This window comes from Phoxinus phoxinus (genome assembly GCF_949152265.1).
Source record: "Phoxinus phoxinus genome assembly, chromosome: 6".
NCBI classification, from domain to species: domain Eukaryota; kingdom Metazoa; phylum Chordata; class Actinopteri; order Cypriniformes; family Leuciscidae; genus Phoxinus; species Phoxinus phoxinus.
The window spans coordinates 40,699,691-40,718,622 of NC_136881.1; the positions used below are offsets into that span (position 1 = coordinate 40,699,691).

The 18,932-nt window shown below is 35.7% G+C and overlaps 1 protein-coding gene across 2 annotated transcripts in view; it reads left to right on the forward strand.

The window, feature by feature from the left end:
- The window catches only part of LOC306999661 (complement C3-like), a 223,736-nt gene that overhangs the window by 92,197 nt on the left and 112,607 nt on the right, over positions 1–18,932 (forward strand). The window lies entirely within an intron of this gene.

Here is an 18,932-nt window from a genome sequence, read left to right on the forward strand (position 1 = left end):
GTCACCCCGTGACAGTTCTACAGAAGTTATTTTGTGAGAATTAAATGTTTTTTGAGGTTTAAATGTTGTTATTTTATAGGTAAAAATATAATGCCACCATTATAGAGATCAGTGTTTGCTATAGTTGGGCTTTTGACCCGTCACTATTGATTATATGTTTTATTCTGCAACAACATATATAATATTTTAAAAGCAGTAAAATCAGACTATGATTTTGTATCATTGGAATCTGAACTTATTGAATGTAAAATCATTAATCAGTGTTTTGTCATTAATACATTTGAGGGGTTTGCCTTGTCTACCCTGTGAAACTACACCGATTATTTATCGTGTGGAATTTTAAAACTGTTAAATGCATACAAGATATTATTCTGCAGTTTTTACCAAACTCACATACAGCTAAAATCAGCATACAAATCTCAACAATGGTGACAATAAACAAAAAGTTTCATGCTGCAATGCATGCTGGGTATCATAATTTAAAAAAATCCCAGCATGCACTGCAGTATGGATAATTATTGTCACCACTGTTGAGGATTGTATGGTAAGTGTTGATGTCTAAGTGTATATTTTCAAAAGATATACATTTGCATTTACAATTGATTATTATACTTTTTTTTTACATATTTACTATACATGAACCTCAGTCAAAAACAAAATAAAATGATAATTTAGATGACAAATGATCTTTAACACATATCTCTTTATGAGTTTCATTTAAGTATCTTGCACGCATACAAGCATATCTGTATTTAGAACTTTTTGTTCAGCAACACTCAAGTGTTTATCATGAAACACTACTGCAAATACTTAACGAAGCTTGCTTTGGAAAGTCAATGGGTCACGAGACCAACTAAAGCAAACATTGACCACCATAATGGTAGCATACTTTTTTGATCACTTAAATATCAACTCTCAACAATCAATTCCGTAGACTTGTGACAAAAATAAATTCAATCTGGTTAGTAATAACTAATAAGTGAAGCTGGTAATGCTGTTTGTGGAGTTGTTTATTCCTCCTCTGCTGAGATCTTCACAGATTTAATGTTTTCTTCATTTGATTTCAACTAAGGCTGTGGTTGAAGTCAGTTGTAGTTCTTGTGTTTCTCTTTTCTTCAGTGATTCTGCTTGTTAACAGCAGGTGTTCATCACTAATGCTCGAACATCACGTAATTAATCATATAATTATCTCATTCTAGAATGGGACAATATATACTCTGAGCAATGTTGATTTAACATTGGGGATTTTGTTGTGTACCTGTAAGTTGTATTAATCATTAAGAGCTTGATTAGCTTGTTCAGGTGTGTTTGATTAGGGTTGGAGCTAAACTCTGCAGGAAAGTGGATCTCGTGGTCCAGAGTTGAGGACTCCTGGTGTAGTAAATGCCGCTACATCTGAAAGCAGGTGATGGTGATTTACTACTAATCAAGGAACCGGCTTTACTGACGAGATGCGCCTAACAATGTCATGCGATATATTTCCCAGCCCTAGTATATTACTGTTTTAGTGGAAAATGGTATGATATTGTAAGAATTTGGGCTTGTTCTACAGTAAGGGTTAACAGTGTAGATAGCTATATTTCTCATGTCTGTGAGGCTTGTCAATAAACTGGTTTTCAGTAAATTTTTGAGACGCGCTGCAATTCACAAAGATCATGAAAGCGCGCCCTGTTCGTTTTATTTTATTTTACAAAAGCACAACGTTTTCTTGTTCTTGTGAGTTTACACAAATAAAAGTAGTTACGACTGATGTATTATTCTTTTCTGTACGACCAGAAATTAGGGAGTTTTAATGGTATTTTAAGTTGTTTCCACTGTTGATAGGAAAATGCAAGTGATGGCACCGGCGCCTCCATGTCATGCAGTGCGCGCTCAACACTCGGATATGCGCTTAATAATAGCAAACATTTTACTTGGTTAACGTTAGAACGAGCGGCCATACCATACGGATAAGTCCTCTTCATGTTTAACAAATAAATTCTGTTGGATTTTTTGCGCCAGTTTGAAAGGGCGGCTGAAACGCCTATACAGATGTTTTTTTAAAAATACATTTGTATAGGCTTTAAAATAAATATTGTTTGTGGGCTAATTAATGCCACAATAATTTGTTTATTTTATTGGCTACTTATATTTTTTGTTTTGCATTGAATAGGCTACCATTTAAAGAATTTGCTGCACCGCACTGCCATCCTCCATAGAAAGACATGTTAAGAGACACCTTTATTTTCTTTATAATAAAGGGTTTCTAAACGCTTAACGTGCAATTAGGCCTAAATGCATTGCGTTCATATTCTGGACTCGTCTGCTTTTCTGTAGGATAGTTTATTAATAAGGTGTGTACAGCATTAGATATTTATCACTGAAGTAGCCAAGCCAAGCTTTTTCTTTATTATAAGGGTTTTCAATGGGAGGTAAACGCTTATAGCCTAATGTGCAATTAAACGTGTGTACAGAATTTTATCTTTTAACCTGAATGTCTATTGGGTGCTGCTACACAGTAAATTCCCCGGTGTTAAATTAACACCACTCGGTGTTCATATGGGAACCACCAGCAGGGTGTTAAATGAACACTGGAGCGGTGTCAGAGTCAACGAGATAATTAAGTGATTAATTGAGTGATGATTGTTTGATTATGATACACCTGATATTAATAAGCAGAATCACTGAAGAAAATAGAAACACAAGAACTACATCTGACTTTTAGACACAGCCTTGGATGAAATTAACTGAAAAGACATGAAATCTCTCCTATTACAAACCAGTTTAACCTTATTTTTGTCATTCATCTACAGAAGATCTTTTTGAGAATAAAAACATTTTTAGATGTTGAAGTTTTATAGAAAATATGTGGTCACCATTATGGTGATCTGTGTTCCCTCTAGTTGGGTGCTTTGACAATATTTTTTTATGTTAGTTGTTATCTTTGTAACAGTGTTTACCAAAACACATAATTTGTTGCAAAGGAAACCATATTCAAAGATGATCAGGTGCTATCATTTTCATCATCATGATTTGAAAACATCGGACAAATGTCATCTCTTACCAAAAGAGGTTGCTTGTTAGAAACAGATTTTTTTTTTTTTTTTTTTTTTACCAAAGATCAAACATTCTGTATTTTTGTTTCTAAATACTTTCCACATCAAGTATCAAGAATCAAGAATATCAAGAATCAGCTTATGAATCACAACCATGGTGACATGCTTCATGCTGCAATGCATGCTGGGAGACATTAGTTTTATAATATGGTGGTTCCCAGCATGCATTACAACATGAAGCATGTCACCATTGTTGAGATTCATATGTTAATTATTGATGTTTGTGTGTGTGTTAAATAATATGCTCCTCAATGTTAAAAATAATAATAATCATAATTCAGAATATATGTTCCGTGGCAAGAAATTAACTATGTGACTAGCAAATGATTAGTAAATCATTCTATTTAATGATGGTTAAAACTACATCACCAGATTGTCTTTGTTTCTCGCATTTTTTGTAACTCAATTATGTGTTTTGGTAGATGCTGTTACAAAGACCACAAACTTGCAGAACAAAGCCAAGAGTCAAACTGCCCAACTAGAGCAAACACTGATCACCATAATGGTGAATTTACAAAAACATATTATTTCCAATAAAACATCCACATCTACACCTCTATTAATTCTGAATAACTAGTTGGTAATAAGTGAAGCTGGTTATGCTGTTTGTGGAGTTGTTTAATCCTCTGCTGAGATCTTCACAGATTTAATGTTGTCTTTTCTCTTCAGTGGATTTCATCTCCAGAAGTCAGATGTAGTTCTTGTGTTTCTCTTTTCTTCAGTGTTTCTGATTGTTATCATCAGGTGTCATCAATGATCACTCAATTAATCAATTCATTATCTCATTAACTCTAACACTGCTTCAGTGTTACTTTTAACACCCTGCTGGTGGTTCCCATATAAACACAGAGCGGTGTTAAATTTAACACCGGGAAATTTACTGTGTATTTCTTCAGCTTTTTGAACGTAGAAGAAGTATGATAAAGACATGATTGCTATCAGTTTTATGTGGATAAGAAAAATATGTTGTTTTAACGGCATAAGATATCATTATTACAACATAATTGAAGGAAACAAATTATATTTATGTGGCAGCAATGCGTCTATACGGTGACAAATAGGCGTCTGAATATTTTGGTATTTTTTCACCATTACGGTGGAAACCACAATAAATATTCTTTTAATTATATAATATAGCACTAACAGTAACAACTCTGCACACACAATAGTCCTATGTTCTTAGGTTATAACCTATATATTACCAACTGTATTGAACCAAATGTGCTCATTAAACGTGACTGGTGATGTATGTGGATAGGCACGATATTAAATCACTGTAATAAACTACTGTTGCTAACATATGTCTTTCGGTCCAGGTTTATATAAGCCTATTTATTGATTGATTGATTTTTCTTCTAACGTTACTCTGGTAAAACGTTGGTGCTGCATATTATGACCGTTCTAAAAGCTTGGCTTTTATTTTGATAAGAGTTTTTGCTGTGTAGCCAGATGGCTGCAGATGAGCAGCTGAGCATCTTTTCACCAAGCCGACGTGCAAACTAGCTTAAATGAGAGTGAGATGTATCTTAAATGTTAAAAAGACTTACATGTATCTGGGTCATTACAGCAATTCTACAGCATAACATTCAGAATTTTCAATATAATCCAAATGATTCCATAAAAGTTTTTATCATCAAAAAAATAATAATGTATATACATATTCCTTTCAGGCACACACAGACATCAATAATCAGTGTATGAATATCAACAATGGTGACAAAATAATAATTAGGAAAAGAAAATTACTAAGACAATTCAGATCATAATGTATTCATACCGGAATGCATGATGGGAGCCATGAAGGAATTTTGATTGGTGGCACCCTGCTTGTTAACATCAGGTGTCTTCAATAATGCTCAATCCTCACTCAAATTAGCTGATTAAGATTCAAGATTCAAGATTTACTTTATTGTCATTCCACAGTACACTGTTGTATAAAATTACGTGCAAAGTTCACAGCTAAAATGTAGCATAAAACAAAAAAACAAAAACACCATTTAATAAATAAAGAACAAATAATTGTGTATGTATAAATTAATTGATATGTTAGTGGATTTTTGTATTCAATAATCTGACGGCAGTAGGGAAAAAGCTGTTTTTGAACCTTACAGTCCTTGTTTTCAGACTGCTGTACCTTCTACCAGAGGGGAGGTAGGAAAACAGTTTGTAGGTGAGTGGGGTCCTTGATGATGCCCTTTGCTCTTGACAGACATCTTTGCTGGGCCAGCTCCTGAATGGGCGTCAGAGTAGTCCCAATAGTCCGCTCAGCTCTCCTCACCATTCTGCTCAGTGCCTCTCTCACTGAAGCTTTACTGCTCTCAAACCCTATAGTATCCAGCTGCAGACCCGCAGCACCACCAGTTTCAGAACCCCAGCGCCAGAACCGGAAGAAAGGGGCGGAGCTTACGTTCTAACACCAGCGCCAGAACCGGAAGTGAGGGGCGGAGCTTACGTTCTAAACCGAGTAACGCCACCTAACGTTTTAGAGCGTAATTTGCTTAGACACGAAACGGTAACGTTATGCTTTTATTACACACGAAACGTCATACTTTATACGTATGTTATAATGATACATTAAGGTACAGAAACACTGGGCTTCACCATATTTTTAATATCGTGGTCCGTTGTATGCATTTATATTTACTATGGTTATTTTTTTAATAATAATTTTGACAATGTATTTATCTACATATTGTAAATACAGTTGTTATGATAACACATTTATTTATATTTGTATATAGGACAGTTAAGCTGTAATTTGTAACTATACAAGAATATAGAAACTATTTAGCTATTTTAGTAAAACGTTCTTATTAAAGTGGTACTACAAGCAGGAGTATGTTGTTTGTGCACCACAAATTGACACTTACCAATCAGGTATTTCTAATAATTGTAAACTAGCATGAGAGAAAATGCCACAAACTATTGTAAAGTGACACATTGTTAAATTAATTATGAAAACTGGCACCAATCATTCAGAAGTGTGCTGGACCTTAACACTGGCTTTTCACAATGCAGAGTAGTGTACATCTGTAGATCCTATATCTATTATATAATGTGGATACAGCAAGTCAAATATTTGAACAAAACATTCGGGCATCTCCAGAAGGAATATATATTAAATTAATTTGTAGTTATTGCTTGTCTCATTAACTCCCTCACTTCCGGTTCTGGCGCTGGGGTTCTGGCGCTGGGGTTCTGAAACTGGTGGTGCTGCGGGTCTGCAGCTGGATATATCTCCTCAAACCAGAGAGAAATGTTGCTGGTTAGAACACTTTCGATGGTGCCCCTGTAGAAAGTGGTCATGATGGATGGACTAAGGTCAGCCCTCTTCAGCCTCCGCAGGAAGTGCAGACGTTGGAATGCCTTTTTGATGAGGGAGGAGGTGTGCAGATCCCAGGACAGGTTGACGAACACCTGCTGTTAACAAGCAGAATCACTGAAGAAAAGAGAAACACAAGAACTACAACTGACTTCAACCACACACTGTAAAAAAATTCTGTAAAAAAACGGCCAAATTTTACAGTAACATACTGTTTTTCATTAAAACAGTAATATACCGTAAAAAAAAATGCCTTCTGGGTGATATTTGTCGTTTTCGAGAAACTAGCCTACAGGAATATACTGTGAATTAACAGCGCTCAAAGTCGACACTAAGAGGCTGTGTTCCAAAATCACACCCTATACCCTCATTCACTATTGCCTAGTTCACTAATACAGTCTACTTGACTGAGTGAATAATTTCATAGTTAATTCAGTTAATTTTCGAAGTTAATTGAGACACTGAGGAACACCTGCTGTTAACTATCAGAATCACTCCTCTATCAGAACAAGAGGAACATAAAAATCTTAGCAAAAGATCTTAGCAGAGGAGGATTAAACAACTCCACAAAAAGCATTACCAGATTCACTTATTACTAACCTGACTTTATTTACATCTACAGAAGGACTTATTGAAAGGTGGCAGAGGTTTAATGTCATTTTATTTTCATTTGATGTTACCATGATGGTGATCAGTGTTTGCTTTAGTTGGGCTCTTGACCTTTGAACATTAGTTTTTCTTTGGCTGCGGTAGCTGTGTCTTAAAAATACATTTTCTGTGGCGAAAAAGCTGAAAGAAAACAGTATCATATGATTATGGTTGTTTGATAATGGTCTCAATCATCATATAGTGGCCCAATTCACTGATCTCATTTTTTGTCTAATAATATTATTGATGTTTTATATTTTTGATTTTGGTGTTATTGTGAATTTACAGAATTATATTTTTCTGAAATTTGGCATTTAGAAAATATGACGGATTTTAAAAAGTTTATACTAAGAACATTTTGAATTTTCAGATCAGCTAGACACACACACAGACAGCAAGAATCAAAGTATGAATCTCAACAATGGTGATAATCAGAAGTTTTATGCTGCAATGCATGTTGGGTACCAGCATAGTACAAAAAATCAGCCACCACTCCCAGCATGCATTGCAGCATGAATAAATTATGCAGCTGAATTGTCTGGTTATTTTCTTTAATTTGTACTTTTTGCTTTTATTTTTGCTGTTGGTTTTGTATTGACTTTTAGTAGCGTATTCTGTGATGTTCAGATTTTATGTTATCTTTTTTGTTGATTGTCACCATTGTTGAGATTCATTGGCTGATTCTTGATGTCTGTGTTTGTCTAACTGAAACCATAGTTCAACATTTTTTATGAATTATGAGTTTAAAAATCCTTCACAACCGATTGCATAGCACTGCTTGGTCTTTTGCGTTAGTTTCACAGTGTAGTAGTATTAAACTAAACTGTGTTTTGAATTTTTGAATAAGTAATTAGAAACTGATTGAGATCAGAGAGACAAACATTACGTGATGACATAATATTCAAAACATAACCAGCAACACCTGATCTCAGTTTTGTTGGCTTTGCTTCTGCCACAACAAATGTGTTTTACACATACACAGTTAAAGCAGCCAAATAAAAACTAATGTTAAAGTCAAGGGTCAGGAGCCCAACTAAAGCAAACACTGATCTCCATAATGGTAATGTCAAATGAAACAAAACAACATCTAAACCTCTGTTAATTCTCAATAGGAATTTCAGTAGACGAAAAAATGAATTAAGTCAATCTGGTTAATAATAAGTGAAGCTGGTAATGCTATTTTTTAGAGTTGTTTAATCCTTCTCTGCTGAGATCTTCAGAGATTTCATGTCTTCTGTGGCTGAAGTAAGTTGTAGTTCTTGTGTTTCACTTTTTTATCTTCTTGTTGTTTCTCTGTCCTTGTCAGGTGTTCATCACTAATGCTCAATCATCAGTTAATTAATCACTGAATTATATAATTAACTTCAACACTGCTTCAGTGTTACTCCAACACCCTGTAGTGTGGACATACAAGTGCATTTAAAACTGAAGATTTTGCAGTGGGGTTTAAAGGGTTAAATGTGTCAAAAAAAAAAAAAAACAGAGTGAAGTGTAATTTAACGGTAATCAACTGTAAATTAATTTACGGCATAAAACTGTAGAAAAACACCATTTTACTGGCAACCACAGCTGCCAGTAGATTACCGTAAAATCAAGGAAAAACAGCAATATTCTGTAAAATTTAACAGTCAGGTTTTCTAAACAAAATAAGTTAATTTCACTGAAATATTAGTAAAAGTTCATAGAAAAAAGTTTTGCGAAGTCAATAACTGATAAAGAGAGTAAATATTAAACTGAAGTGTTTTATGTGTTTTGCACAAGATGATACAGGAGAGATATTTTACACTGTTAGCCCTTACTGTAGAAAAAGCCCAAATTCTTACAATATTATACAATTTTCCATTAAAACAGTAATATACAGGAATATACCTACAGGAATATACTGTGAATTAACAGCGCTCAAAAGTCGACACTCAGAGGCGGTTTTCCCAATCACACCCTATACCCTCATTCACTATTCCCTACATTAGTTCACTAATATAGTCCACTTGACAGAGTGAATGAAAAGAAGTGTGAATTGAGACACTGATGAACACCTGATAAGCAGAATCACTGAAGGACAGAGAAACAAGAACAGAAAAAAAGAGAAACACAAGAAATACAACTGACTTCCAGCCACACTGAGTGTGAAACCAGTTTAACATTATTTATTTCAAGTTATTGTTGAGAATGAACAGGGATTTAGTTAATAATAAAGTTGTTGTCACCATGATGGAGATCCGTATTTGCTTTAGTTGGTCTCTTGTACCTTGACTTAAAAACTTTTTCCAGTCTTCTCTCTCTGGCTGTTGTAACAATGAGTTTATAAAGCTCATTTGCTACACCAATAAAAAGTCTAGGGAAGTTGATCAGGTGTTTACCTTTTTGGTTTTGTGATGATGTCATAATCATTCATGAGTTTTTGCTCTTTTTTGTATGTAAGCTATGAATTTATGGGTTTAATACCATATATCTGATAATCTACAACATGAAATCCAGCAAGATGTCTTTAATCAGGTCAACTGAATAATTTTTAAATCTTATAGTGCATTAAAATTTTATTATCTCCTGTTTGTCTCAGGCACACACATTCATTAACAATCAGCGTATGAATCTCAACAATGGTGATGATCAAAAGTTTCATGTCGCAATGCATGCTGGGTAACCAGGATAGTATAAAACTCCCAGCATGCTCTGCTGCATGAATAAAAATTAAAAAAAAAATATTCCCACCATTGTTGAGATGCATGTTCTAATTTGTGATATCTCTGTGTTTCTACAAAATAGTGTAGCTCTGTTGTTTTAGGTTATGCTTGTGTTATAATTAAATTAGTCATTGTTGCTGTTGTTTCACAGTGATGGTAACATAACACTTTTGATTGACAATAAAACTGTGTATGAGTGAGAATTAACTACTTAGTGAATGGACAGGCTATTTAGTGATTTTGTCATGATAGTGAATATAACTGCAATCATTCACAAACTGTGTGTGTGTACAAGTGTGACTTGTAAAAACACAGTTCAAGCAGCAAGAGAAAACATAATGTTATGGCATCAGCAACCCAACTAAAGCAAACACTGATCTCTATAATGGTAACTTCAAATCAAACATTTTAAATTAAACATCTCAATAGCTACTTCTGTAGATGTATGACAGAAATAAAGTCATACTGGTTAATAATACGTGTAATAATGTGTTATGGCTGGAAGTCAGTTGTAGTTCTTGTGTTTCTCTATTTTCTGTTCTTGTGTTCCTCTTTTCTTCTGTGATTCTGCTTGTTAACAGCAGGTGTTCATCACTAATGCTCAACAATCACTTACATATTCACTTAATTATCTCACTGCGTCAATGTTACTTTTTACTCTTTGTAGTGTGGATTTTCCTGTGGGGTTGAAAGGGTTAACAGTGTAAGATAAAAAGACACACCCACAAAATGTATTTTAACAGTAATAAACTGTAAGTTATAAAACAGGTTTATACTGGCAACACTGTTGCCAGTAGTTTACTGTAAAATGTAGTTTTTTGGGTCACCGTTGTGCTGAAGAGTAGAGCCTGTGCTTCAGTCCAGCAGAATATCTAGAAACATTGATGATACGTTGCATGTTGCTTTATTTAACAGTCGGTGACTGTAATTGCTGGTCAAGTGGAAATCTTTTTATGTACTTAAGTTTTATAGTTGTTTCTAATGAAAGTTCTTAACTCTTTTCTCACATTATTAATGCATTACACATTTTAGTTAATACATTTAAATGACAGTTGGTCAATTATGGCAGTCAGTTTCTGCAAGTGAAATTAGTTTTAACTCGATTTTTAATTTAGTGCATTTTACAGTAACAAACGGTATATTACAGTAAAATACTGTAGATTACAGTAAAGAACTGTACAATTAACAGTAAATTACTGGCAACAGTGTTGCCAGTATTTTACTGTAAAAAAACCCGGTAAGGTCTAACAGTGTAGTTTAATTTATGAGTTTTGTGGGTCACCATTGTGCTGGAGAGTAGAGCCTGTGCTTCAGTGAAAGATGAGCAGAGTGACACTGATGTTATGCTGCCCGTTGCTTTGTTTAAACGCAGGAACTGTATAGTTGCTGATGCAGTGACAATCTCGTTGCTAAATACTTTAGCACATACATGTGTGCTACTGTTCGCTAAATGCTAACTGCAAAGATTTTAGTTAATGTCATGTTTTTAATTCATTCACGATTACACATTAGATGTTTGCAGTATTATATTAAGAGATATTCATTTTCAGTGGACTCAAATGAAGTTCACAATACTATCAGTTTAAATACTCGTTTTTAAACTTGAACTGTTTGAAGCAATCGGTTTCCCAAATGATACAAGTTACCTTCCATTGTATTTTTACAGTAACATGCTGTAAAAAAGGAGAGCTGTATAATAACGGTAGAGGCCTGTAAATTAACAGTACTTTGCTGGCAACCACAGCTGCCAGTAGATTACTGTTATTTTACAGCGCAATTTTTTACAGTGTACCCTTAGTTGAAATCAAATGAAGAAAACATTAAATCTGTGAAGATATCAGCAGAGGAGGAATAAACAACTCCACAAACAGCATTACCAGCTTCACTTATTAGTTATTACTAACCAGATTTACTTTATTTTTGTCACTAGTCTACGGAATTGATTGTCGACAGTTGATGATGCTTAAGTGATCAAAAAAGTATGCTACCATTATGGTGGTCAATGTTTGCTTTAGTTAGTCTCGTGAGTGACCCATTTAATTTCCATAACAAGCTTATTTAATCGTTTGCAATAGTGTTTCATAATTAACATTTGAACTATGCAATATATTCATTTTACAGAATATTTATATTGTAAAATGAATTTCAGTGCTTGTTTTTGCACTGTATTTTAAAATACTGTAAAGATACTGTGAAGTAGAGCCCTGCGCGGGACTGTTTTCTTCATCCCGCTCCCGCCCGCGCCCGCCGAATTTCTGACCATTACCGCCCGCTCCCGCAACGTATGTGTTACACTCCCGCCCGCTCCCGCAATATGTATGTCCACTCCCGCCCGCGCCCGCAAAACTCTGAGAATCTATTCCCGCACAATAATAGAGATGCATTGATTTTGTGTCTTCTCCTGTCCCGCAGGAAAAAACACGTATTTGGATTGCTTTTATTAAAGAGATTCATGCGGTTGTTTGTTTCGTTTCCCTGGCCTGCATGCATTCTGACGCACTGGTCAGGAAGACGAATAGTAGCCTGGCTAGGCTATCGGGGACATCTAAAACGCTTAGGCTACCGCGCGTTTCTTTTGACATTTGTCACAATGAACAAAGTCCAGTTCCTTTCCATCTTTATCACAAACAATTGAGAAACTTCTCCAAATGTCAGACTTGCCTTGCTTAGGTTTTGTGCTGTAAATACCTAGTTTGAGATTCTTTTCTACATCATTTATTGACATCTCCATCATGTCGCTAGGCAACCTCCCTATCCCGCTGTGTTTTTTTTAGCCGCCCGTTCCCGCCCGCAGCAAAGTTCAAACCGCCCGCTCCCGCGAGATTTGCGTTGGGTCCCGCGGGACCCGGCGGGACTCAATCCCAATGCAGCCCTCTACTGTGAAGTGTAATTGATTATGGTAGTTTTACAAACTACAATCTATTACACGCTTAAAAGAATGAAAGCTAAAGGCGTGTATTCAAAACATATTTCACACAGTTATATTGCTTATTATTAGAAGATAAGTCAATTATGGTAAATGGACTGCTTTTATGTATTTTAATTATGACAACACACAGAAGTCAGTTTAAAATTCTTTATTAAAATTGAATTTGTTAAACTAAAAACACTCCAGACTTGGCAGGGCCAATGCAAAGAGTGAAACTCGTCATCAGCACGCTGCAATCTCGAACAACTGTACACGCTAGAGGGCTGCATTGGGATTGAGTCCCGCCGGGTCCCGCGGGACCCAACGCAAATCTCGCGGGAGCGGGCGGTTTGAACTTTGCTGCGGGCGGGAACGGGCGGCTAAAAAAAACACAGCGGGATAGGGAGGTTGCCTAGCGACATGATGGAGATGTCAATAAATGATGTAGAAAAGAATCTCAAACTAGGTATTTACAGCACAAAACCTAAGCAAGGCAAGTCTGACATTTGGAGAAGTTTCTCAATTGTTTGTGATAAAGATGGAAAGGAACTGGACTTTGTTCATTGTGACAAATGTCAAAAGAAACGCGCGGTAGCCTAAGCGTTTTAGATGTCCCCGATAGCCTAGCCAGGCTACTATTCGTCTTCCTGACCAGTGCGTCAGAATGCATGCAGGCCAGGGAAACGAAACAAACAACCGCATGAATCTCTTTAATAAAAGCAATCCAAATACGTGTTTTTTCCTGCGGGACAGGAGAAGACACAAAATCAATGCATCTCTATTATTGTGCGGGAATAGATTCTCAGAGTTTTGCGGGCGCGGGCGGGAGTGGACATACATATTGCGGGAGCGGGCGGGAGTGTAACACATACGTTGCGGGAGCGGGCGGTAATGGTCAGAAATTCGGCGGGCGCGGGCGGGAGCGGGATGAAGAAAACAGTCCCGCGCAGGGCTCTAGTACACGCTGAAAGATATGAAAAACATATTTAAAGGGATAGTTCACTTTCAAATTAAAATTCTGTCATCATTTACTCACCCTCAAGTTGTTTCAAACCTGTATTAATTTATTTCTTCTGCTGAACACAAAGAAAGATATTTTGAAGAATGTCAGTAACCAAACAGTAGTCTGTACCCATTGACTTCCATAGTATTTTTTTTTCCTACTATGGAAGTCAATGGGTACAGACTACTGTTTGGTTACTGACATTCTTCAAAATATCTTTCTTTGTGTTCAGCAGAAGAAATAAATTAATACAGGTTTGAAACAACTTGAGGGTGAGTAAATGATGATAGAATTTTAATTTGAAAGTGAACTATCCCTTTAACACTGCATAGACGTACACAGAGAGATTACTTTCACAATGAATCTTCTTTCTGAATAACCCTGATCTCCTCGATCCGTTACAAATCTAAAACCGCTCTAATTTTACGAATTTTAGTGCATTATTCAATAACTGAAAATGACTTACCTCTGTATTTAACGAAAGAGTGAAACTCGTCATCAGCACGCTGCAATCTCGAACAACTGTTCACGCTGAAAGATATGAAAAACATATTTAACACCGCATAGACGTACACAGAGAGATTACTTTCAGAGAGATAACTGTGCTTAAAAAGTTAAAAGTATAAATGTTTTTTTTTTTGTGAATGACCTATCGTTTCACTCGATAAGACCCTTATTTCTCGTCTGGGATTGTGTAGAGACTCTGAAGCTGCATTGAGACGGACATTTGAACCTTGTTTTAACGTTGGGATCGTTGGTTAACATTAAAGTCCATTCTGTGTAGAAGAATACTGAAATGTTTTCCTCAAAAAACGTAATTTCTTTTCCACTGAAGAAAGAAATACATGGATATTTTGGATGACATCGGGGTGAGTAAATTATCAGGAAATTTTAATTTTGAGGTGAACTAACGTTAACGTTAATCCTTTAAGAATAATCCAGGGATTATAATGGCCATTTTCGTGAATATCAAATATACAACTAAATTAACCGCAGTCCATTGGCAGTGGTTGTATCCAGACATTAATAAACTAATACAGTCAACTTGAATTAGTGAAAGAAAACGAATGGGCAAAATCGAACGCTGTGAACGTCTGTTCTGAAGGACTTGTGGATGCCGAGACGCGGGAATTCATTCGGTGGGACTTCCACTGCCTGTGTAACGTTATTCACTTTAAGTGTTCTTCGGTTGTACTAACGTTATAAAATGTATAATATGACTGATAACACTGTGCTTGTCCATTCAATTCGTATAACGTTATACCGGTAGGGATATGTTATAACGTTAAATGTTAACATTGTGTGGTAAACTTAGGCACACGTGAGGCCTCGACGATCGCGACAGACCACACACACACGGTATAAGTTATACACAATGTTCAGAAACAAGAACATTTCAATTACTTTGTTCTAAACTTGAAATTGATAACTGACATTAAAATCAAACCTTAATTGTGATCATGGCCGCATTAACAACAGGGCTAGGCGGGGCTAAAGCCCCGGGGCCCGAGCAAGGAGGGGGCCCGTGATTGGCCGTGGAGCAGATTGACTATCCATCGGTAACGCTGATTGCCAAAGCCTCACCACGCCCCCCACAAATTAGCCCTGTTATTTAGTGGTGCTTTACCATAAATTGCATGCATTATCATGGAATCATCACTATCAATCATTATTATTAAAGTAATTGACCATTCGCAAAGACCAGCCTCCTGTGTGTGATAAGCCAGGCTCTCGCTCTCACGAGTCACGCCACACATGTTCTCACGCAGTGAAAAATACATCGCGGTGCACAGACTAGTAGTAGGCTACGCGCTGACAGACGAGAGAGCAGCTTACTTTTGACATGAAACAAAGTCTCAACTTTCAAATATTGTAATTTAAACAATACCGTTTTTCAAGTTCAAGTCCAAAGACGTTAACTTTCTACTGACTGCTTTGCTGCCGGACTAAATTTCGGATTCGGCGTTAGGATTGGTCAGATCGCCTGTCCATCAAACCCCCGTGGGCGGCAGGGTGAATTGAAACGTCACGTTTGAATTTGGTATATCAAATGCATTTATTCTAAAAGTGTATGATGGAAATTTGTGTTTTTTATGTGCTTTTTTATACTAAGAAGAATAACAATTTGGAATGTAACAATTCCAAATGACAATTTGGAATGTATTAGGCTATAGTTATCTGTTATATTGGGAAAATACCATATACATAAAAAGAAGTGCTCAAAGTAAACCAAATTTTCCACATTTTATAAATGACTTTACATTATATGTACATCTTTCGGAACAAACTAAAAACAAGAAAGAAATTAAAACATGTAATGCTTTGAAAGCACTGGATTTTATGTAAAATGTATTCTTTCTTTTTTCCCCACTAGAAGCTAATGTTAATGTGACATTGTGAATTTGTAATACCGCTTGTTACAACATTCCTTCTTATGTTCATTCAAGCCCTTGTCTGTTCTAGAAAGGATGCAGCAAAGATATTTAATGCTAATGTATGAGACATAGGCCTACGCTGAGTTTCATTCATTTATGAGGTGCGCGCGCTCTAGTTAACAATGAAAGTGAAAGTGAACGCGGCGCGCGGCTCGGCTCCTCCATCTCACGGTTATTATATTGTCTGCTATATATTTACCTTGTATTTGTTAAATACATGCAAATGGTTGATGAAACATTTATTAAAATAAGATACAATTACATTTATACAAAACGAAATTCACTTTAAAGAAACCCACTAAGCAAAATGATGTCCAAAACACGTCTTTTCAACGTCTTTGTCACAAAAGTCGGACGTTGATAAGACGTCCACTGAGGAGCCAGAATGAAAGTTTTTATGACGTCTTTTTTTGACGTGTTCTGCACGTCCGATATAGACGTTCATGGACCCTTCGTACAAGATTAAAACTAGTTCAGATGTGGCCATTGTGGACATATTTTCAACATCATGTATGGTCTCATTTAGACATAATCACTTTGACTATTGCTGTCAGATGATCTTAGTGAGAATTAACAGAGGTTTAGATGTTGATATTTGTTTCAATTGAAGTGTCACCATTGTGGTGATCAGTGTTTGCTTTAGTTGGGCTCTTGGTCCCCTTTCTTTTGACTTTAACTTTTTTGTGGCTGCTGTAACTTTATGTTTATAACATAATTACTGTTGCAGAGAAAGCCAAGAAAAAGTATGAGGTTTTATCAGCTCGATATTGACATAATCATAAAAAAATGGGTATCTAATCATGTATTTAAACTATTGTGTTTATATATGGCATTCATAACCACCAACCGTGTGGATCTGCAATATTGGTGATATTAGCATTTAAATTGTCACTTGTTTGAAGGTAGAAAAAAAGCATGTCCATATTATCGTAGTCACACACAGACATAGAGATTTTGGATATGAATCACAACAACGGTGACAATAAAAACAAAAAAGCTTGAGAATTAAGGTACCCATCATGCATTGCAGCATGAAGCTTTTTTTTATTGTCACCATTGTTGTGAATCATATGCAAAATATTGATGTCTGTGTGTGACTACATTACACATTCGCTCAAATCATCATGTGCACATGCTTTTATATATCTTCAAATAAGTGATTATTTTAATACTTTTGGTACTAATATTGCAGCTCCACAAAAATGATGGTTATGAATGCCAAAGCATCTGACAAAATTATATGCTTATTTAGTGATGATTTTACCATCATTAATAAGTTGAAAACACCTTATCTCCTCATTGTTTGCTTTCTCTGCCACTACAATGTGCTATACAAACACACAGTTAAAGCAGTCAAAGAAAAGCTAAAGTAAAATGAAAGGGAACCAAGAGCCCAACTAAAGCAAACACTGATCACCACAATGGTGACACTTCAAATGAAACAAATATCAACATCTAAACCTCTGTTAATTCTAAGATCATCTGACAGCAATAGTCAAAGTGATTATGTCTAAATGAGACCATACATGATGTTGAAAATATGTCCACAATGTCCACATTTGAACTAGTTTTAATCTTGTACGAAGGGTCCATGAACGTCTATATCGGACGTGCAGAACACGTCAAAAAAAGACGTCATAAAAACTTTCATTCTGGCTCCTCAGTGGACGTCTTATCAACGTCCGACTTTTGTGACAAAGACGTTGAAAAGACGTGTTTTGGACATCATTTTGCTTAGTGGGAAGGCTTTTAACAATGCAATGCAAGTGAACGGCGCGCTAGGCTAGCGCCTCAATGTCACGGTTATTATATTGTCTGCTATATTTGCTTTTTATTTATTAAATACATGCAATTGGTTGATTAAATATTTATTAAAATTAAGATACAATTTATACAAAACGAAATTCATTTTAAAGAAATGCTTTCTACAAAGCAAAACTTAATGAAATGGTAAAAACATGTCTGACGATTTACAAAAACAAAACTAATCTGCACTTTAATGTTAAAAGACGTAAATGTTAATAATTTGGTATACAGTCATGAGAGACTTTCATTTTAATTATTTTATTGCTGTATTTTATTTACATCTAATCGAATAGAGGATTTTACAAAAAAATATGTGCATTTTATATGCTGGAATATGCAGAAATATAAGTTAACAGAAAAAAGGACTTTGTTTATTTCGTTAAAATATGGTGGAATGTGCAGAAATTGGTTAAATGTTCAACAATTTTCTTCAAGTCTGAGACTGTTGCATTTAATTGAATTTTTGGTTGATGCAATGTGCATAAAGTTAAAATATTGAAACTAATAAAACAAGTTTTAAAAAAGAGAATGTTTAATTTGATTAAATTTTAGGGGGCCTCCAATAGCTCATAGCCCCGGGGCCCAGTGAGCTCTTAATGCGGCCCTGATTGTGATAACTAGTATTCGGCTAACTGGCTAGAATGTTTGCGTTACAAAGATACCTTATAACTTTAATACCCTTACATCAAACTCACCACCACCGATTAGGCTACTTAATGGTAAAACTAATATCTTCACATTTGTAGTGGTGAAACATTTAGAAATACACATCTTTAAGATATTGAATAACATTTTACATCTCACCTGGCTAGTTATTGCTGGTTGTGCGTGCTCCGTCCTCGAAGTCTCTCAGGATGAAATGGAAAGTTCGAGTGGAGAGACTGGAGACGGCTGACGGTTAGATGATTGGTTGCCAGGTGTAACGTTATATCCCGTGCGATTCGCTCTTTATGTAATTAAGTGTGTAAATCGAAAGCAAAATAATAATAATAAATCATGGAAATCGATTTTTATATTTACATTGCCTATAT